General features: G+C 36.2%; 1 protein-coding gene and 2 long non-coding RNA genes across 3 annotated transcripts in view; 1 reads left to right on the forward strand and 2 right to left on the reverse strand.

Annotated features, from left to right (window-relative positions):
* Positions 1–4,758: 4,758 nt before the first annotated feature.
* LOC125614938 lies at positions 4,759–9,890 on the reverse strand. The gene is made up of 2 exons (XR_007345525.1): positions 7,069–9,890; positions 4,759–4,880 (listed from the first exon to the last, which is right to left on the reverse strand). It is a non-coding gene; the product is annotated as an uncharacterized LOC125614938 (long non-coding RNA).
* Positions 9,891–12,052: 2,162 nt separating this feature from the next.
* Hey2 (hes related family bHLH transcription factor with YRPW motif 2) overlaps positions 12,053–23,086 on the forward strand; it is a 34,746-nt gene continuing 23,712 nt past the window's right edge. The window contains exons 1-2 of the mRNA XM_015500943.2: positions 12,053–12,059; positions 15,381–15,390. The gene's annotated coding sequence lies outside the window, so the exon portion shown is untranslated. The remainder of the gene's footprint in view (positions 12,060–15,380; positions 15,391–23,086) is intronic.
* The window catches only part of LOC125614913, a 14,712-nt gene continuing 12,764 nt past the window's right edge, over positions 21,139–23,086 (reverse strand). Inside the window, exon 2 of the long non-coding RNA XR_007345501.1 lies at positions 21,139–21,438. This is a non-coding gene — a long non-coding RNA (uncharacterized LOC125614913). The remainder of the gene's footprint in view (positions 21,439–23,086) is intronic.

Genomic DNA, 23,086 nt, shown 5'->3' on the forward strand with positions numbered 1-23,086 from the left:
CAGAAGGACGTGCTACCTTGCTACAGATGGTGTGGTCAACCTCGAACCTCCATTAACTCCATAGAGGCTGGCCTCAGCTGTAGACCATCTCGCCTGAGGTGATCTGTATCCACCAAGTGAGCAAGAATGAAGAGCAGTGGAAAATAACCGTGGAGGGCAATGGAGACCTGAAGCTGATCTGGGACACTATGATGAACAGTTCTGACTCCAGAGCTCCTACCAAGTGGGACAGGTCTCCTCTTTGGTGTGCTTTGCAATTTGACTTCTCCCTTAGTCCAATTCTGCTTTCACCCACTTCTTTTCAAAAGAGTTGATTCCTAATAAACACTTTGTACACCATATTCCACCTCAGTGACTGTGTACAGAGACCGCTGTGACATACCCATACGTCTGCAATTTGTTTGACAAATCAGTAGATGGATACAGTGGTGCAAATTGAGCATTGTTAAAGATTCCTTTCACCTCTTCCCCAAATGTGCCCACTGGCTGGTGACTTAAATTCTACAATTAGAGGTTTATTCTTTTATCTCAATATTCTAATCTTACAAATAGTCTTAAGGGAAATGTTGAATTTATTGAAGACATATGCTCCAGTGTAAAGAAAGTCCTGAAAGCACGTTATGATAGAAAGAAGAATCCCAATATACTGATCAAAGAGCACTGAGAACAAAGTGCCTGGAATCAGTCCTGGTCTCATCACTGGCTAACTGTATGTCATGGATGAATCAGTTGACCTCTTTGTGCCTCAGTTTCTGCACCCATAAAATGGGAATGATGATTATAACTACTTCAGAGGGTCTTATGAGTATTAAATGAGTTCAAAAATAAAAATGTTTGGATTAATGCTATGAAGTTGAGCTTTCAATAACTATTTCTATTACTAGACTCATGATTTTGCTCACTGGCCTATCCATGTTCAGATGCCAAATAATAAGATGGCCAATATGGTAAAAAATAAAACATGACTAAAATAGGATTATACAAGTACTACTAATAATATAGTCAGATTTATATAATATTTTTCCACCACAGTCACCAAATCCAAGCTGGGAAATGGTTCTTAGAATCTTATACCTGTACATCCATCACTTGAGTGAGCACATTAACTTATAATTACCTATCTTCCTGTCTATTTCCACCTATACACATCACTGTGAGATTCTCAGGAGTGAAATATTCTATTTTATTCATCCCTGGATCACTTTCCATCTATTATTCATTTATTCATTCATTAGACAAATATTAAGTGCACATCATGTACCAGGCCGTGTTTTGGCATTGGAATAAAACAGTAACCAAAGTTCCTCATCTGTTGTAGCTTATGTGCTAGTTATTTATATGGATAATAATAAAATATATAAATAGTCACTATATTGACCACTGGAAAGTACTATATTTTATTTTATTTATTTATTTTTTAATTTTTTATTGTGGGTTGTTCAAAACATTACAAATTTCTTGACATACCATATTCCACACTTTGATTCAAGTGGGTTATGAACTCCCACCTTCACCCCATACACAGATTGCAGAATCACATCAGTTACACATCCATTGATTTACATATTGCCATACTAGTGTCTGTTGTGCTCCGCTGCCTTTCCCATCCTCCNACTTTGCTGAATTCATTTATTAGCTCTAATAGTTTCTTTGTAGAGCCTTTTGGGTCTGCTAGGTATAGAATCATATCATCTGCAAATAGTGATAATTTTGGCCAAAGCAATTAGACAGACGAAAGAAATTAAAGGCATATATTTTATTTTTAGACTGTGCTGAGGATTGAACCCAGGGCTTCATGCATGCTAGGCAAGCACTCTATCATAGCTACACCTTAGCCCCAGAAGTACTATAGAAAGAATTATTCCTGTGCTGGGTTCTGAGGAGGTTTTCAAAAAATGTTTTTTAAATTAATACATTTACGCAAAGGGCTAATAAAAGATACTTTATTGTTCTCCCTGTACAATTCAGAATGAAAGAGCTACTTAGGGTGCAGAAGGATGAGTCAGGGGCTACTTATCTTTTTCAGCTCAATCATTCAGAAATTGAGCAAAGCAGAGCTGAGTTTGCCAAACAAAGAGGGGCAGGAGACCATGGAGCCATTTATGAGTAGACATTATTTTTTTATTTTCTTATTCATGGTGTAGCTCGCTCAGGAATTTTCACTCTTAGATTTGTTTCACCCCGTGATGATAGAAAGACCCCCTCACAGCAGTAATAGAGCTCAAATTTTGCAGCATGCCTTTCTATTAATCATGATTATTATTATCATTGACATGACAGGCAAACATGATATAAATCACCACAGTGCCTCTCTCATTCTCACTCACCAGCTCTTCTTTTCCTTCTGTATCGTAGTTTTGAGTATTGCTTTAAGACAAAATCAAAATGACATATGCACTTTCCACTGCAAGGATTCACAAACTGCCTCTCCTCTGTCACCTAATTTTTTTTTTTTTTTGTACCAAGGATTGAACTCAGGGGCACTCAACCACTGAGCCACATCCCCAGCCCTATTTTGTATTTTATTTAGAGATAAGGTCTCACTGAGTTGCGTAGCACCTCACTTTTGCTGAGGCTGGCTTTGAACTCAAAATCCTTCTGCCTCAGCCTCCCAAGCTGCGTTGTTTATTATTATTATTATTATTATTATTATTATTATTATTATTATTATTATTATTTTGAGACAGAGTCTGGCTAATTGCCCAGGAACCCGTGATCTTCCTGCATCAGCCTCCTTAGTTGCTGGGATTACAAGCACATGCCACCTCACCTGGCCTCATATTAACATTCTGACATTGAAAACTTTCTTACTTCTACTTTAATGTTTTTCTAAGTCTGGCCTTAAAATCTGAAGATCATTTCAAAAATATAGCACATTTGCTTCCATTCAGAAAACTTCACAGCTTTACATTACACTGTCTTATCCAAGGTAGTTTTTCTTTTTTATGCATGCACGCAGAGCAGATGAACTGAAGGTAAAATCATTCTAAGGACATTGTCACACGTGCAACACACTGTCCTCACCATGGAAACGGGCAGGTGAATTTGCTGTCATCTTATTCATTCTCAAAATTCTGTCCAATCACTTGAAATCCTTTCCCACCATAACTGCAACACAGCCCCATGCCATTACCTATCCATCCAATGTTTCTTTCCACCAATGCACATCTTTGCTCTCCCTATGATTTTAGATTTTGAAAGGGAAAAAAATCATTTCTTAACTCTGTACTTCGTCATTTAAAATCTCTTCTCTCTTACCCTTGTTCTCACCTCTGACCCCCATACCTCCCAGAGTCATTTCATCACTAAGTTGGCCTGAGTCAGAGGAATGATTCATGGAACCATAAAACTCAGTGGAGGAGACCTTAAAGGTCAGCTAATTCAACTACCCGACTAAGTGGAAAAACCAGGTCTTATTTCCATTCTTCTTTGCCTCCCCAAGCTCAACCACAAACATGAAAACAGTGTCTCTAGTGTTGAGAACCACAGCCGAAGGGGCCCCAGCAAACTTCCAGCTGCCGGCTGATGATTGGCTCACAGGGGCCCCAGCAACATCTAGCTGATTGGCTCCTCTGCGGTGATGCTCATTAGGCTGTTTCCCTGCCCTTTCAGACCACGGAGCTGCTCATTGGGGGACTTTTTTGGCTCCACCCACGTGACCCAGCCAATCGGCCTCAAGAGCAGGAGGATTGTGGGAGGTGGAGAGAAGCTTGTGGGGGAGAGAGAGGCTTGTGGAAAGCCGGTGGTGGCAGTTGAGGCTCTGAGGGTTTTTCCTGAGAGGCTGTTTTGTTTGGCGTGTGTGGTTCTAAAAATAAAGTTAGTTTCTTTTGACAAGTGGCTCCTGATTGTGCCCAGCCAGACTGGGCACTCTAGCTGCTTTCAATATCTTTTTAACCAAAGTGGACTTCTCTTTCTCTGAGGTGGCCTAGGTAGAGTCTTGTCAAAAGTGGGTGCTGGATTACAGATATGGAGACTTCTGAGGAGAGAATTGATGATTCTAAATCTACCATCTTCTTCTCAATGTAGAGTTGGCCACTCCTTCAAGTGTTCAAAGGTAAGCATATTTATTTCATTCATTCCATTTATTCCATGGGAAACAAAGTCATGGTCTACTAAACAGTATTGTCAGAATAGAAAGTAGACTCAAAAAAATAGTATACGGTAAAGGTGTTTCTCAAATATCTGTGGCAAATTTAGAATTAAATAAATGGGACAACTGGGTAGCCATTTAAAAAGTGATAAAATCAAATCTACACTTGACACAATAAGAATAAATTCCAAATTAAATAGGCATTCCAATTTAAAAATATGAAGACTTGAAAGTTCTCAAACGAAACATAAATGGGTTTCTTTTAACCTTTGTGGAGGCAAAGGCTTCCTAAGTATATTTCAAATCCAGATACAACAAAATATGGATGTTCATGTTACTTTACAAATAAAATAGCATGGAAAAAATCAAGATCAAGAAAGAAAAGATCAAGAGACAACCAAAGAATTAGAAGAAAATATTTGCAACATATATTTTTTCTATATACATATCATAATCTAAGGCAAAAAATAATATGATGAAAATATAATCAACCTCTTTCATAATAAGATAAATATGTGTTTGTTAAGATTATGAGATAATATTTCTCATCTGTCAAATGGCAACAATTTAAAACAGTCACTCTCATTAGTTGCTGATGGGTATGCATGGGACCTTTATGGATAGGAATTTATATTGCCTTACAAAACTACATGTGTATTTACCTTTTGATCCAGCAATCCCACTTCAAGGATTTTATCCTGAAAATATATTTCAAGTAGTAGAAAACTACATCTTTACTTGACTATTAAAATTATTCACTGTGGTACTGGTACATGGTTTCCAGGATATACTGTTAAATGGAAAAAACAAAGTATATGTATAGTAAGCTATTTTTATATAAGAAGAGGAATTTAGAAAATATATGCAATGTCTACTCATTTTTGCATGGAGAAACATGCAGATAAAAACTGAAACTACTGAGGTTGGAATAAAAGGAATGTTGGGAAATGACAACTCTTTTATAAAATCCTGGCTTGTGGTATCATGATAACATTCCATATAATCAAGGAAACAAGGATTTTGGTACCTCAAAAATGGAATACAAATGAAAAAAAGCAAAGAACAAAATTACTGCAGCTAACCCAAGAAAATTCTGAATAGGATATTTGGATCATGTACCTTTAGTCGAAAGATAAAAAGAATTGACTAATGATTGAAGTTTAATCAGTAAGGTTTTTCTTATAGGTAAATAGGTTAGTAATTCTGAAACTACCTCTTGTGTATTCTAGGATCAAGGGAATAAGTAAATATATTGTGGCCAATGGGAATTATGTGTTTCACTGTTACGGTTGAGATCTGGAATGTTCCCAAAATGCTCAGGTGTTGAAGGCTTGGTCCCCAATGCAGCAATGTTCAGAGATCAGGCTTTTAGAAAATGAATGGATCATGATAAATCTAACCTCATCAATGGATTTATCTATTGAGTTACTGGTGAATGGAAGACCAGGACATGGTGGAAACTACAGGAGGTGGGACCTAGTTGAAAGGATGGGATCCTGGGGGAAATGCCCTTGGGAACAGTATCTTACTCCCAGCCCATTTCCCTCTCTGTGTTCTCTTCTTTTCTCTCTCTGCTTTCAGACCACCATGAGGTAAACAAGCTCGGCTCCACCATGTCCGCTCCACCATGTCCTCTCCACCATGATGCTTTGCCTTACTACAAGCCCATAGCAATGAAGCCAGAGACTACAGACTGAAGCCTAGGAAACGGTGAGCTAAACAAAAGCTTTCTTCCTTTATGTTAATTTTTCTAAGTAATTTGTAAACAATGAAAAGCTGACTAACATACTCACTGATTAAAATGAGTGTTACAAATATGGAAAAGGAGATGATATTGAACTGTGAGGCTTTGCGTAGAAATTGGAGATATTAGCCTGAACTCCAGGTTATACACTGTATGTGTTCATGTAGAAGCATAGTTCTATTTCCCAAATCTCTGCTTAGAAGGCCTGGAAGGAATGATATCTATTCTCTGCTTTAAAAAACACAATACTAGAGCAGGGCAGGGAAAGTACAAGTTAAGCTTGGAATATCTTTTGATGCCAGAAGGTTAGAAAGTACTCAAGAATGATTGGGAAAAAAGCAAAGAACAAATTTTTCAAAGACAAAAAAGTCAATTTGTATCGCTTCCCAGTAGTCCCACTAGTCAAATCTTAGAAATTTGAGCATCAATATAAATAGTAACTGATTGTAATTCATTATATAAAATAAGAACTTGTGAGATGCATACATATACATATGCATACATATCTATAAGAGAAAACTCTTTCAAACAACATAAAGCCAACTAATAAATATAAAAAGAATGATATGTCAAAATGCATTCTACTGTCATATATAACTAATTAGAACAAATAAAAAAAGATTCCATAAAAAAAGAATGATAAGACTTGGAAAATCATCATTTACCTGCCATCATAAAATAACTGATTTAGTCAAGAATCATTAGAGTACACTAAACCAGCATTTACCATTTTGATGAGCAACAGGATATCTACATAGTCTCAAAATTTTATCCCACAAAATATTTATTAATTACAGTCGAAAATAATAAGTCAGTGGAGAATCCTGGCACATTCCAGCTAACCAAATGGTCAGACATCATCAGTAATGGTACATGTTGTTCTCATGTACCTTCTGAAATGATGCTCTGAGAAGGGCACATTACCACTCCTGTGGAATTTCTGCCCAAAGTGCATAACCTGAACCTAATTATGAGAAAACTTCAGACCAATTCAAACTGGGGAATATTCCACAGTACCATATGCCATACACTTTCCAATTGTCAGTGCCATAAAACAAACAAACAAACAAACAAACAAACAGAGAAAGGCTGAGGAATTGTTCCAGTTTTGAATTCAATGTGTGATCTGGAAGGGTTCTGTTGTTGTTTATTTTTTATAAAGACTATTATAGGGACAAGTTGAAAATGTTTATATATTAAACAATAGTTATGTATCAGTGTAGTTGATACTTACATGTGGTTATGTAAAATAAGGTCCTTGATCTCTGGATATACATTGAAAATATTTAGGGGTAAGTGGCATCAGATCTTCAACTTTCTATTTTTATCCTTTTGGGAACCTTGGTGAAGAGTATATGGGAATTCTTTGAATTCTTCTTGCAACTTTAAGTCTGATATTAGCCAAAATAAAATCTTTAAAGAGAAAAAATACATTATCCTTATATACTTGATCCCCAATCACTAACTGGAAGTTACCACATTATCACCACTCTACTTCATTTTGTGTTTTCTTCTATAGGGTCTTGCTCCCACTTCTTCTGCTAATAAAATTGAGAGTTTGGGTGGAGTGTTCAGATTTTTGATTTTCCTAATTCACAGAAATAAAAAGCCAATATATTTCCACTTTACCCCCCCCACACACACACATGAAGCAGCTGTTATTGGTACATATGTTGCTTTGACTGTGTCATCCACCCAGAGTGATTGCAGGAATATTCTATGGAACATTTGGGTCAATTTAACCCTTTTCTAAAGTCACATAAAGTGAACTGGCCATTCTACACCAGGAACACTTAGAGAACCTATTCACAAAAAGCTAGAGGAGACCAAAATAAATAAAGTTGTACATTTTTAAGTCTCTATATACTTGAAGATGAGCTTGTGCCCACTATATTGAAGTTGTACAGATGTGTATGATTCATTCAATTAGAAAGCCTTATGGAAGAACCAGTACTCGCCAATATCTGTGGGTAAGTTCGGTATATTTGAAAGCTAAACAAGGAAATGTTCCTCTTCTGGAACAGTATTTTCAGTACAGAACACTGCAATATGTACTCTAATTAGAATTATATATTATGTAATATGGAAACAAAATGAAAAAAACAAAAATGAAAACCTTCCAATAGTTAGCATTAAATTACAGAAGAAAGAGACACAAAAGCCATAAAGCACACTAAGCCAACCGCCTCTGTTCAGACCCAAACCTTAAATCTCAACTGTGTTTTCCTGACTAGTCCTGGGACTTGGAGTCATCTCAGGTTAAAAATGAGGCACACAGGTGGAGACAAAACTGACCACAGCAGTAGATCTCCTGGCCTTCTACCTCCACCCCTCCAGACTATCTCTACTTTATTTGTTTAAAATAAAGACTTGTCACATATTTCACTTGACAAAAATATATGCTAAAAAAGTTGACAACTGAACATGAATCTTAGCACAAGATCTCCTAGATCGTGTCTATTTGTCTGCCAGCCTGAAATGTATACATCTCTTAATACGTGGTGCTTAGGTACAAAGAGACTGCTAATAATGGCTGATTTAATAAAAAGATATTTATTACTGCAACATTCATAAGAATGAAGCATTAACACAACCTGAATGTCCAGCCATAGAATGACTGGATGAATGCTGCGCTGTGTCTTGCTCGGAGGTGTTCTTCAGGTTTTTATGTCCTAACATGGGAAACTTTTCAAGATACATTGTTAAGTGTACACTTGATTTTATTAGCATTACAATGATAATGAATGAACCTCAGTTTATAAACTCAGATAGATAAGCAATTTGTGTACCTTTTTTTAAAAGGGGAAACTTATTTTCTGTTTAAATCTTATTTTTCTATGGTGATAGAAACTTAATTCTTAATGTTTCATTTAAGTTCCAGGAAGGTTTAAAAGGCCAATATGTGGACAAGAGGACAGTTCATCCTCGGTCATGTCATGTATCAGGGCTGGTGTCCTAAAATCCATTCTCACCCTGTCTAGTCACCCATTTTAGGATCACACAAGTCATTATACCACTAGCACTTCTGCTTCTGGGACCTTGTCAATATCCCTAACCAAGTATCTACCAGGAAAGCAGGCACAAACTCTCTGCCTTCAAACTCCCAAAGCCTCTTGAGTCTTGTCTCTCCACTATCAGGTTCACTTAAGTTGGGAAGATAGGGTAGGGAACCTCATTTTTCAGGAATGCACAAGGAAGCATACCTCACACAGTTGTGTGGTTTGAACACTGCTCAAAGATGTTTACTTGGCTATGAGTAGGGCTGAAATTTATTAAATCAAGATCCTTGGCAGGGGTCTAAGACTGCTGAAAGAAGGAAAGATCTTTGTCTTTGCACAAAAGGGTTGTCAACCGTCTAAGCCACTGACCCTGGGAAAGATTCACTTACCAGAGCACCTTATTGTAATTCTTCCACCAAAATCAGGTCTTCTACTAATTTTCAGAGAGAGGCAGTATAAGCTGCCAGAAGTCCTTCTTTCTCTCTGACTCTCGCTTCCTAAGAATTGAAATCGTTTTTATCCAATCTTGAAAGACCTAAGACTTATTCTGACTTATTACATATTCTTCCAAATCTCTTTTCATATCTTGGGTCTTTTTCTATTCTCACAAGGACTAGAAACTAAAAACTTTGACTTTGAAAAGTCATTTTTAAATTGCATTCAGTTAGGCCATCTTTTCTCTGCGGCAATGAATGCAGAATGTGCTAGTTGATGGAATAGGTAACAGGCCAGGACCACTAGGAAACAAAGAGGGAAAAAACACCTCAGTTAATACCTCAAAATGTCACACTGCCATTGCAGAGTATCCCTCTAGAAGGCCACAAACTTGTCCAAGATGTTAGCAGTTATTCCCCTCAAGAATGAAATTTGAAGATCTCTATTTTTTGCTATATAAATTTCTGCATTTGAATTGTTTTTTACAAAGAGTTGGTGTGCCTTGCAATTTGTTTTTGAAAAACAACCTTTTTAAAAACTGGAACAAAAAAATGCTCCAGTATTCATTCATTCTTTCTTATTTTGGTACTGGGAATTGAACCCGGGGCACTTTGCCACTGAGCTACACCCTCAGTCCTCTTTTTATTTTTGACACAGGGTCTCACTAAGTTGCTTAGGGCCTTGCTTAGTTGCTGAGGCTGGTTTTGAACTTGCGATTCTCATACCTCAGCCTCCTGGGATTACAGGCCTGAACCACTACACCCAGCTCTGGTATACTTTCAATGACAGCATTCAGGGGCTGGGGATGTGGCTCAAGCGGTAGCGCGCTTGCCTGGCATGTGTGCAACCCGGGTTCGATCCTCAGCACCACATACAAACAAAGATGTTGTGTCCGCTGAAAACTAAAAAATAAATATTAAAAAAAAAAAGACAGCATTCAGAATGATAACTCGTTTGATCTACTCTCATTACTATTTTATTATACACTTCTTTATTGTAGAGTTCAACTATTTTTAAGTTCTTGCTCATTGGTTATATGATGATATTAGCATGAGTCAAGAAAAGACAGGATTAACTGACTGATGGAATCAGTATGGATTAAAATACACATAATTTGCATAATTTAATATAACTTACCTCCCAAGTGGAGTCACAAAGGACTGTATAAGTGGAATGCCATTTCCCACTTCTTTTGAAGACGAAAAAAAGGTAACAAATCCAAAGGATCAGAACTGGGAGAACTGGGTTAAAATCTCCAATTCTCTCCATTCCAGTTGAGTGTTCTTTCTCTTACAGAACATTCTTATTGGGCTCTTCTCTGTTTTACTGAATATAGAATTGTGAGCAAAGGGTCATAGAAGTGAAAAAAACCTTAAGCTTCTAGTGTTTAATTTGCTTGGGCTTCTCTCAAAACAACAGGTTCATGTGGACACAGGATTTTTGTAGATTCACAAAAGCTGTTTTTTTTTTTTTTTTTTTTTTTTTTTTTTTTTTTAACTGTAGTTAGTTAAGGCCATTGTCTCTTTCCACTTCAGCTTCTGCTCATACCAGATGAGAATGGCTAGGCATGTGCTTTTAAGGGATATGACTAAGGAGCAGTTGTTTAAGTAGTGGATGCATATGTTTCAATATAGTCTCTTTTTTTCTGGGTTCACAGTTATTTTTATGAAAGGTATTGCCAGGTATCCCAGTGTAAGAAGAGATACCAAAATACCCTATGCCCACTCGCCAACTCTTTGGCCTCTTGACACAAAGGTGCAGGGCCAGTGGTTGATTCCCTACAACATGCTCAGCTCTGACAGCAGGTGGTAATGGAAGTTGAAATTGTTTGGAGGCAGAAGCTAATCTTAGAAAATTCTTCTAATCATCAAGTGTGTAGAATTTTAACAGAAGATTTGGGTCTCATCAAGATCTAATCAAAACAGATTTATTTTTCTCATCAGGAATATATTTGACAATGCAGTATGTACCATATAAAATCTCCATATTCCTCAAAATTTTATAGTAATTGTAAGAAATATAACATAGTAGAAATATTAGGTTTGAAGAGAATAAACCTGCATTTATACTAAAAGTAAAAAGGAGGTTTTAGCAATTTAACAAGAGGTTTTCCCAATTTTATAGCAATTGTAAAATTTCACGTGATAATACTAATAATGATAGGGTGCAAATTGTGTGAATTATCAATCATTTTTAAAATACAAAATTATCTGTTCTCTATGAAGAAAACAAAACTGATATTAAAAGGCAATATAATGATGTATGATTAGTTTAAAAACATATTTTTCTTGGTTTTTTTTTTGGTATTTGTGGCTTGGTGAGTTTTTATATTTTGTAAATAATTTTTTTTTGTACTTTAGTATTTTTTTAAATACAGCCTCTCAGTAAGTGTTCAGAAAGACTTTAAACCAAGATGCACTCATGGTGAGCATTATTTAAATTTTCTGCCTTTATTAGTTTTATTCACTGTAGTTTACTGATTTCTCATCCCATTTCCTACTTCTTTTCCCCTCAACTTTGAATGCAATGTATCTAGTCAAGACCCCCTAGTCAGAATCAATGGTTCTTTTTTCAGTTTCCATAGCAGCAGTACTTCTATCATAATGATCAGAATCTGCCCTGTTGTGGTTTGTACATGAGGTGTCCCCCTCAAAACTCCTGTGTTAATGAAAGAATAGTCAGAGGTGAAATGACTGTATTATGAGAGATGTAATCTAATCATTCCATCCTAGTTTGAAGGAACTAACTGGGTGGAAACCATAGGCAGGTAAGACAAGACTGAAGGAGGTGGGTCACTGCCAGCATGCCCTGAAAGGGGTCACTTTTCCTTGACCCCTTGAGTGCTTGTGTGTGTATGCACGTATTCTCTTTCTCCCTCTCCCTTTCCCTTCCTCCCACCACACCTCTCCTTCCTGACAGCCATGAGCAAAGGACCTTCCCTCTGCCACAGCTTCTCCCATGATGTTCTGCCTCACATGGGGTCCAGAGCAATTGAGTCAGCCCACCACAGACTAAATCCCTGGAATTATGAGCTCAAATAAACTTTTCCTCCTCTAAGTTGTTCTTGTCAGGTATTTTGGTCACAGTAATGAAAAACTAATACATACCCTCAATTAATTTATTCATCAAATATGTGTTAAGGATCAGTTATATAGTTGGGTTCTGTGCTGGATTTCACAACCACCTTTAGACCAGGCCTTGCTCAGACATTTATATTTTAAAAGTCCCTCCAACCACATTTCTACCAATAGGCTAAAGGTCTGTAGCACCAAGAGCACATGCATACTCAGAGAGTGCTGTTCTCTTTCTGGGACAAAGAAATGCTTAGCTGTTCTGTCATTCTGTCCAAACAAATTAATAGAAATAATTTGTATAAATTTCAACTGATGTCACTTTGTTTCCATCGAAAAAGTAAAACATCTTACAGTTGCCTTGTTAGTCTGCTGTAGAGTTTTGGGGTGATTCAATGTACACTTCGAGAATCAGGGGTATTTTTTGTTTGCTGTGGTACCAGGGCACATAGGAATTTAGCTATGAGCCACATCCCCAGCTCTTTTTATTTATTTATTTATTTTTAAATTTGAGACAGGGTCTCTCTTAGTTGCTGAGAATCTCACTAAGTTGCTGAGGCTGGCCTTGAACTCATGATCTTCCTGCCTCAGCCTGTCAAATTGCTGTGATTATACACATGCACACTGTGTCCAGCAGAATCAAGATTTTTTATACTAGATTGTGAACTTATTTGGAAAAGATATTGCATTTCATTCATCATGGCAAATTGTATTTTCAAAAGATGACCACATTTCTAGTACTTTATAGAACTTGTCATTCCCTCAATAAGATACACAGTCTACTTAACCTCCCCCTGAATTGTGCAGGGTGGAGGACTCATTCATAGCCAATAGAATGCAGCAGCAATGATATTCCATGACTTTTAAGGCATAGAAAGATCTTAAAAGTGATATAGGGATTTGGGGAGGAACACTTGTCTACCATGTGCAAGGCCCCAGGTTCAGTCCCCAGGATTAGAAAGAAAGAAAAGCTTTCTGCTACATAGAGGTGATAAAACTTCCATGTGTTTAGCCTGACACTTATTCTGAGTTGCCATGTAAACAGTCTAATTGACCAGAAGCCACCAAGAAGTCACTCAGAAAGACCATACTGTGGGGTCCCTGAAGCTACCTAAAGGAGTCCAACTTCTCAAGTCTCCTGCTGTCAGAGCACAATGGTGTGAGATACCTGAAGTCATATGCACTCACTGAAGCCCTTCCTGTATTCCTGTCCCACTGAATATGTGACCATAACAAAGTGTCTACTGTTATTTTAAGCAATCAATTTTGGGGTAGTTTGTTAGGCAACAATAGCGACTGGAAAACTCTTTTTTTAAATTGTCTTGATAGCACAGTATTTTGAACACATTGGAAGGCCAAGAAGAGCTCATCAAGTTGAATTGGAAAAAAAATGAAAATTACTTCAGACTTCAGTGATTATAAATAATAAAATTACAGATGTATATGTTGAAAACATAGAAACTTAGGTTAAATGTATACTGTTCCTAAAGAAAATTCTCAATATTAAAGTTTGAGTCTCTAGGAGTTTAAATAAATCCCTCAGATGAGTCTATTTCCTTGCCTTTTGCTTTTGTCCCCTCACAACAAAGGACAGGAGAAAAGTCTCCATATATACTCATTTGCAAACTCACATATCAGAAAGTCATTTGTAAGAATCACATAGCCAATAGAATGCTGAATTATCCATACCACTTAATTGAGGATGTTAATGAGCTGACTCAGATCAAGCAAGGTACTACTATAATTAATTCCAAAGGCCATCTGTTCCCTTTGTGAGTACTAGTACTATATCATACAGAATCCAGCAGGAAGAAGAATCTGTCATGTTAAGAATCTTAACATGTGCAAAAGGTAGATCTTTTAGAAATAAATGACAAGACTAGAAGAACAAACGGACTCAAGATTGGGGGGAAAAAAGAAAAAGGTTGTGAAGAAATGAGACAGTCAAATTATTTGCTCTGTAAAGAGAATCAAACTGAAATTAACCTTTGACATTTGTTTGTCCCCAGTGTTGCTTTTCACTGGAGTGGAGGGAAGTAATTAAAATGCCATGTAGCTGCTTGCCTTGTCTGCATTTCTAATCATAATTCAAACTCTTATGAATCTGCCCTCTCAAAGAAATAGCTGATTATAGGAACAGAACAAAACCCCTTTGATCCCTCTTGTGATACAACTAGGTCATGAGAAGCAGAATTCCCAGTGTATTCTCAGTTTTGGATGGCTCTTCATGGAAAGTTTGACTTGGGAGGTTTTGAAAGGAACAATGATGGAAACCAAGGCAGAATACAAAGCAAAATACTTATTGGCATGAAAAAAAACACCAACTCTGCAGAGGTTAACTAAATGGACTTTTGTTATTGTGATTATTTATTCTTAACCTTCATTGTAATAGGGTTTTTTCCCTTACAAATAGTACCTAAGAAGGGTGATGATAAGTATCAGGTGTGTGTAAAGATAGATAAATTGAGTGTGCCATGCAAAAGCCCATAATAATATCATGGATACTCTTGAAAATCAAAACATGATGTCATTTATGAGTTTGTCATAAACATCTACAAATTTTTCTAGTGGTTTTGTTATCTAAAGCGCATAATGTATTCTTATCTTCTAGTCTGAAAAATGTAATGCTTTTGGAATTAGTTGTGCCTCTTTATAGAAGCTAAAACTTAATCAAAAAGTTACCAAAGAATCTAGTATTCTCTAACATTTATATGTAAAATAATATAAAAATATCTCCCCTTATGAAAATAGGCAATCAAGTACAAACTAGCTTAAACAGCAAACAGGACTTAATGGTTCCACATAACAGTAAAGTTCCAAGGTCAGACAGCTTCAATGCAGAGACCTTGCTCATGCAGTTTTCTTGGTTTTGCCCTTCATTTATTATCCTTAGACTTCCCTTGTGGTTCCAAAATGAGTCTCCTAAGAAGGTGGGGTTCATATGTTCTGACTCAGAGTTCTGCATCTGCTCACTGACTGAATCCCCCTGAACCCATGTGAACAAGGAACTGCTACACACACTTATGTAAGACTACAAGAAGCAGGAGGGGACTATTCTGATTGGTTGGTTAATGCCAGTTCAGCATCCTGGATTATAGTCAGTTCAATCCCACCCAAAGTAATGGATACCATACAATGGGGTGGGGGACTAGGGATATAGCTCAGTGGCAGGGTATTTGCCTCCAATACATGAAGTTCTGGGTTTGGTCCCAAGCACTGCAAGAAAACAAACAAAAATCAAACAAAAGAAAATGTGAGTTCTGTAAGAAAGGAGGGAAAAGGAATGATGGACACTAGGAAGAAAATGTCCACTCCAGGTGGATTTGTTCAATTATCACCACAGTTTGTATGCTTTCTAGGCAAATAAACTATGAAATAGGACTTCAGACAGAAAGAATCATTCCATTCTAAAAAAAAAAACTAATGTAGAAATAATCTATGAGTTTATCAGAAACAAGTCAAGAATCAAACAAGCAGGAATTTCAAACAAGAAAAAATGGTAATGGTAGTGGTTCTGATTCAGCAAATAACTGAGCACTTGGATGAACCAGAGGCAGTGCTGGACACAAAAAGATCTTTTTGTTATTTTTATACACTAATTGTATCTTGCCAGAAAGAAAGAAAGAAAGAAAGAAAGAAAGAAAGAAAGAAAGCCAATCAAACAATAAAAAAATTAACTTGTTTTCCCACTATATTAAAGATAAATCAAAGACATAAATAGTAAGAAATCCTAAAATGTAAAAAAATTATCAGTGCTGAAACATTGAATATCAAAGTATTCAATATCATTATAATGCAAATAAATAGATGAATATTATGATAGTCCAAAAAGCATCAATAAAGATTTAAATAAATAATAATATGTATGTAATTTCTCTTAGACTTTTAGAAATAATGACATTTTCTCAATCACTAGAAATGCAAGCACTGCAGGTTATAACTTCAGGTTAAAATAAAATGAAATAAAAAATATTTAGACATACACATAATATATATTAGCAACAGTGTCATATAATCCCATATACTATGCTTTTACTTTGGGGCTCAATTCTCTACTAAATCATTCTTCAGTGATAGGATCCCCCAAGTCTCCTCAGTCATTATCTAATATAGGCATCAGATTGAGCTCAATTTGGGATTGTTTTTTCAGTTATATAATACAGAGCAACTCAACCCCAGACCTCAGGGTGGCACTGAATATACAGCATGTAGAACTCATCATAACAATTATTGTCTTCAGAATGTAAGTAGCTCATATCATAGATTTCTAAGAAAGAATAACATGTATTTTATTTATAAGGATAAAAACTAGCAGAAGCATACACGGGGCTAGCCAGCCACACAGCTGACTCTGTATCAGCACTGAATACATGCTGGGCTCCCACTTTCCACTTTTTGTATTTCCATACTGCCCTCACACAGCCACACTCTTCTCAGATGATCATTTTGATTAAACACTTCACCTCCCACAAAGCAATGGTGTGCAAGGTTTATATAATTAATGTTTGTCAGGGGCTATTAGAGCCTTGTTTGAAAGATGTCTTTGAAGAAGAAAAGATTGTTGATACTATGATGTCCTGGATTTTTTATCTTTATCAGACTCCTTCCATGAGGACAAGCTACATAAATGATAGATGGGACAACTTTTATTCAGCACAGTTACAGGTGCAAAACACTGCTGCAGGACTCAGGCAAGAATGTGTCCCTGGGCAACATCTGGGCAACACACTGTATAAACATGTATACTGTCAGTCATTAAGAATGCACCTATAGAACTTCATAGACCACAGACAATGTTAATTCCATCTTGCTTACAGTGTACTTTGTGCTAGCAAAGTTCAAGGCACTTTGCAAGCACCATAATTTAGCAAAGTATGAAATGAAAGCTACACAGGAAAATTGAGGTATTATGAAAAATTAAGACATTATCTTTATTAAGCTATTAATCCAGGCAAAGTTGCCATTCAGTGGTACAAACTTTTCCTATAAACAGTCTACTTTTTGTTGTTGCAATTTGTGAAGAAAAGGAAAAGGAAATTGGCCTTTATTGAGTATATACAACCAACCATTTTCTGCTAGGAGTTTTGTATTTAACTTATTTATATTTAAACAACTCCGTGAGGTATATTTTTCAGTTGAGGAAATCAAGAGAGAAAAATTAATAACACTTCCATAACATAAGCTTCTAAATGACACCACCAAGAATTAAGCCCAGGTCCACATGATTACAAAGTTAATATTCATTCCATTATAAATACAAAGGAAAAGAATAAATAACACCAATATAATAGTTTTTTCTAGTATTTTATGCAAAGAAGCATAATTGACTTTTCCAGATGAGCTATTCTTGGAATAGCCATGAAGTTGTCTCATAGCATAACAATCTTCATTTCTCTTTTCCAGTCCTGAATTGTAGAGAACACCATTCAATTCAGCATTTGTTTTTTCTTTCTTTTTTAAAATTAATCGTTTTTTATTTATATATAACAACTGAATGCATTACAATTCTTGTTACACATATAGAATACAATTTTTCATATCTCTGGTTGTATACAAATGTATTCACACCAATTCATGTCTTCATACACATACTTTGGGCAATAATGTCCATCACATTCCACCATCAATTAATAACCCCATGCACCCTCTCTTCCCCTCCAACCCCTCTGCCCTAAATAGAGTTCCTCTATTCCTCCCATGCTCCCTCTCCCTACCCCACTATGAATCAGCCTCATTATATAAAAACAAAACAAAACAAAAAAAACCATTTGGCATTAGGTTTTTTGGGATTGGCTAACTTCACTTAGCATTATCTTCTCTAACTCCACCCATTTACCTGCAAATGCCATGATTTTATTCTCTTTTATTGCTGAGTAATATTTCATTGTGTATATATGTCACATGTTTTTTTATCCATTCATCTATTGAAGGGCAACTAGTTTGGTTCCAGAGTTTCGCTATTGTGAATTGTGCTGCAATAAACATTGATGTGGCTGTGTCCCTGTAGTATGCTTTTTTTTTAAGTCCTTTGTGTATACACCAAGGAGAGGGATAGCTGGGTCAAATAGTGGTTCCATTCCCAATTTTCTAAGAAATCTCCATACTGCTTTCCATATTGGTTGCACCAATTTGAAGTCCTACCAGCAATATATGAGTGTACCTTTTCCCCCACATCCTCACCAACATTTATTGTTGTTTGTATTCTTAATAGCTGCCATTCTGACTGGAGTGAGATGAAATCTTGGAGTAGTTTTGTTTTGTGTTTCTCTAATTCCTAGCGATGATGAAGCAATCCTTAGCAGGAAGAGTGAAGCAGGTGGCATCACTATACCAGAGGTTGAACAATACTACAGAGCAATAGTAACAAAAACAGAATGATATTGGCACCAAAAAAGACTGGTAGACTAATGGTACAGATTAGAGGAAACAGAGACTCACCCACAAAATTACAATTATCTTATATTAGACAAAGTTGCCAAAAACATGCATTGGAGAAAAGATGGCCTCTTCAGCAAATGGTGCTAGGAAAACTGGAAATCCATATGCAACAAAATGAAATTAAACCCCTATCTCTCACCATGCACAAAACCCAACTCAAAATGGATCAAGACCTAGGAATAAAACCAGAGACCCTGTGTCTAATAGAAGAAAAAGTAGGCTCTAATCTCCATCACATGGGATTAGGCTCCAACTTCCTTAATAAGACTCCTTTGGTGCAAGAATTAAAATCAAGAGTCAATAAATGGGATGGACTCAAACTAAAAAGTTTCTTCTCAGAAAAAGAAACAATCTGTGAGGTGAATATAGAGTCTACATCTTGGGAGCAAATCTTTACCCCTCACACATCAGATAGAGCACTAATCTCTAGGATATATAAAGAACTCAAAAAGCTAAGCTCCAAAAAATCAAATAACCCAATCAAAAAATGAGCCAATGACCTGAAAAGACACTTCTCAGATGATATACAATCAATCAATAAATATATGAAAAAATGTTAAGCATTTGGTTTTTCATAGGAAAAATCTATTTTAAAATAGTACCCGTTTACATCTACCCACTGCCAATCCCCCGACACACACCACCTCCCCTTTCCACCATCATTGGGGCCACTAATGTCATTACCACAGTAGGAATTCCATAAAGAAATAAAACCAATGGATTTATGAATAAAACCAGCAAAAACAGGAAAAACAAAAAAACAGCAGAAATGCCTTACAACAGCTTGTATTGGTAACTAACACAAGAAGCTGGCCCTTAATTAAAAAATACATTGCCCCTGTGCAGACTAAAATATTCTGTAGAAGTCCAATGTGCCTTAAAACATAAGTAATGAAATTCACTTTTACCTTACTATTCATTAAAATACATCATTTAAAAAAAATTTAACAATTAAAATAGTGACATACTGACATAGTATAGAGGTATTAACAAAAAAATGGAATCCAGTAAAAAGTCTATAAATAGACCAAATTATGCTAGTAAATTTGGTATGTAATGAAGTAGGCATGGAAGTTAGTGAAAAAGTAATTCCTATTCATCAACAGTTTCTTCTGAGACCACTTAATGAAACCTGTGAAGGAGCAGCAGCTTCCTGAGGACGGGAATTCTCTACGAAAAAGCATGCTACCTAGTACATTGTAGGCATCTATTTAATGTTTTGTTAAATAAATATACTAAAATTTACTCCTACACACAAAATAGACCAAAAAATTCTAGATAAAGTTTTTTAAATGGAAAAAAATTAAAAACTGACGAAGAAAAATATTGCATATGCACATCAAAAAGTACATACATAAGATTTAAAAGAAAATGGCCAAATAAAACAAATATTTGCATATATTTGTAATATAAGACAAACATTAAATGCTTTGATTTAAAATAAGCACTTTTAATTCAATAATAAAAATACAACTACTTCAAGGGAAAATTAAATATTTCAGTAGTGCAAAAACTACAAATAACCAGTAAGACTAATTTTTTTCTCTAATAATGCAAGTAATAAAAATTAAAATTAAAATAATGGATGCTGTTTCATTTATAAAGTTGGCAATTATCATACTGTCTACCATTCATGATGATTCAGAAGAATATTATCATGCATTGCTGGAAGGGATATAAATTGATCTATTGAAGGTAATTTGACAGGAAATATCAAAAGTTTTTAAACTGTGTAAATCATCTGGTCACCAAATTCCACTTCTAAACATTTAGACTAAAAATTATTTAAAGCATGCACTTTTTTAATCTACAAGATTATTTCAGCATAAAAAATCAAATAAACATTTAAATGCCCAGTAATAAGAAACAGTTAAGGAAATTTATAGTACAGTCATATCAAGAATTACCACTTCATCAGAAAAAAAAAATGATGTTACAGGAGAACATATAATAAAATGGAGGGATATCCAGGTTGTATATTTAGGCTTAAAAATCAAGTTAAAAAGAGTATTTGGCAAAATGATTTCATGGCTTATAAAATGGGGGAAAAAAAAACTAAACTAAAAGCCAGAAGGAAAATTGTCAAGGTATTAAAGGTGATTGTCTTTGTCAGGTTTAAATAAAAAGATAGATGCTCTTATTATTGCTAATGGAATTTACTTTTATTTTGCAATGAACGGGTATTGTTATAGTAAAATAAAAGTAATTTTAAAAGCATTTAAATTTGGGTTGGAGTTATGGCTCAGTGGTAGAGCACTTGCCTAGCATGTGTGAGGCACTGGGTTCAAACCTCAGCACCACATAAAAATAAATAAACAAAATGAAGGTATTCTGTCCATGTGCAACCAAAAAAAAATTAAAAAAAAAACTTTTAATTTTAATTTTAAAAAATTAAGGAACTTGGTTACCTGCTTTCAGGAGCCAGGTTTGGTTAATCAGCTATCTCTGTGACTTTCCATGTTTCAAAAGTTACTAAGCACTTGACATACATTATTTGATCCGTTCTCTTACCTATTGTTAGCTATCAATAACTCCATTGGATGAGGTCCCACTTCAGAAAAAGTAGCATGCTCAAGGTCATGCAGCTAGTGGCAGAACTGGGTATGACTGACCCTTTTGCTGTTTATTCCAAAGTTTATGTTCACAATCATAAATTGGAGCCTGTTGTGAGAAGAAGGGCTTTTTGAGAATAAATCCAAAAAACAAATTTCCAGATAACACATACTTTTTAAGAATATGTTTTGATTTTCCAAACAGCACACTTATAAATAGCCTTTGTGTATCACTTCTACCTGTTTGCCCTGTTTTTTTCTGTGCCACATGTATTATTCCTAAAAGCCATGTCCAGTCTGGTAGAAGCAATGGCTCAGAACTAGATTCCTTGGATAGAATCTGACTTTGCTTCTTAAGATCCATAGAACTTTGGACCCTTAAATTTCACTGGGTCATATTCCCTACCAGTAAAATAAAGCTATGATTATACCTACCTCAAGGAGTTCCGGGGAGGATTAAATAAACTAATCCACATAGTGTTTTTTGGATTAAACAAATGCTAAACACATAACAACCATGGGTTTAATAGTATCTACTATTATCATTATTAACATATTCTCTGAATAGTAAATTCCCCAAGGGCAAGAATCACAGATTCCATTGCTTTTGAGTTTTCCAAAGAGCTCACTAAATGATTGATCAGTAGATTAGAGGCGGAAATATAGTAATTTCTAAGGAAAGATTTCAGTGCTGCAAATTAATCTCTCTGATTTGACAAGAATCCTACCTTGTTAACCTTTACTGACTAATAGGAGTTTTGTCTTTATCTATCTGCTCTGCAATGGACTACTAGAACAAGTCACACCTTCAAGTCTGTCTTGCACTTCTCTAGTAAGCATTAATGCTGCTTATTTATTGAATATTCAATATTTAAATGCAAGTAACTTTCATTTCAACAAAGCCTTGGGGGAGGGATGTGACCTTCTTTTTTTATCTAAAAAAAGTTAAATGACACAGGAGTGCTAAAATCCTTGAATGTTTATTTATGACCTTTCAAAGAAAGGTAATTGTAACCTCTTTTGTCTATTTCAGCAAGAGAGTAGCAGGACAACATCATGGCTCAATATTTCACTGAAGGTATTTACTCTGGATAAATCCAGACATAGCTCCCAGAGTTCCTGTACTATATGTTACTTTGAAGTCAATGAGCTGAAAATATCACTTTAGAAAGCTCTATTAATCATTGAGAGTATAAGTGTATTCTGATTTTGAAAACAACTTGACAATCTCACAAAAAAAAATCCATAAATACTGATATGCAAGTCGTGGCATAATTACGTGATTACTCCATAGAGCAGGAAGTGAACTTTTTTTTTCATACAAATTGGGTCATATTAGACAAACCCAAAGAATCTAATTAAAAGCAATGAGCGGAACTGTGACCACCAACAGAAAAGGCCCAGTGGCCCGCGGCGGGACAGAGCTTCCAATCACTCCTGCAAGGTAGGCGGGCATGCAACCAACCGGCAGAAGAGGAGCAGCGGCCTGCTGAGAGGCAGAGCCGCCCCCTCCCCCTGCGCCGGCAAGGTAGACGGAACTGTGACCACCCACAGAGCAGGCCCAGCGGCCTGCTGAGGGGCAGAGCCGCCCCCACCCCCCGCGCCTGCCAGGTAGGCTGAACTGTGACCACCGACAGAAAAGGCCCAGTGGCCCGCAGAGGGGCAGAGCTTCCAATCACTCCTGCAAGGTAGGCAGGCCTGCGACCCACCGGCAGAAGAGGAGCAGCGGCCTGCTGAGAGGCAGAGCCGCCCCCTCC

This window comes from Marmota marmota, unplaced genomic scaffold (genome assembly GCF_001458135.2).
Source record: "Marmota marmota marmota unplaced genomic scaffold, marMar, whole genome shotgun sequence".
In the NCBI taxonomy this organism is placed as follows: Eukaryota; Metazoa; Chordata; class Mammalia; order Rodentia; family Sciuridae; genus Marmota; species Marmota marmota.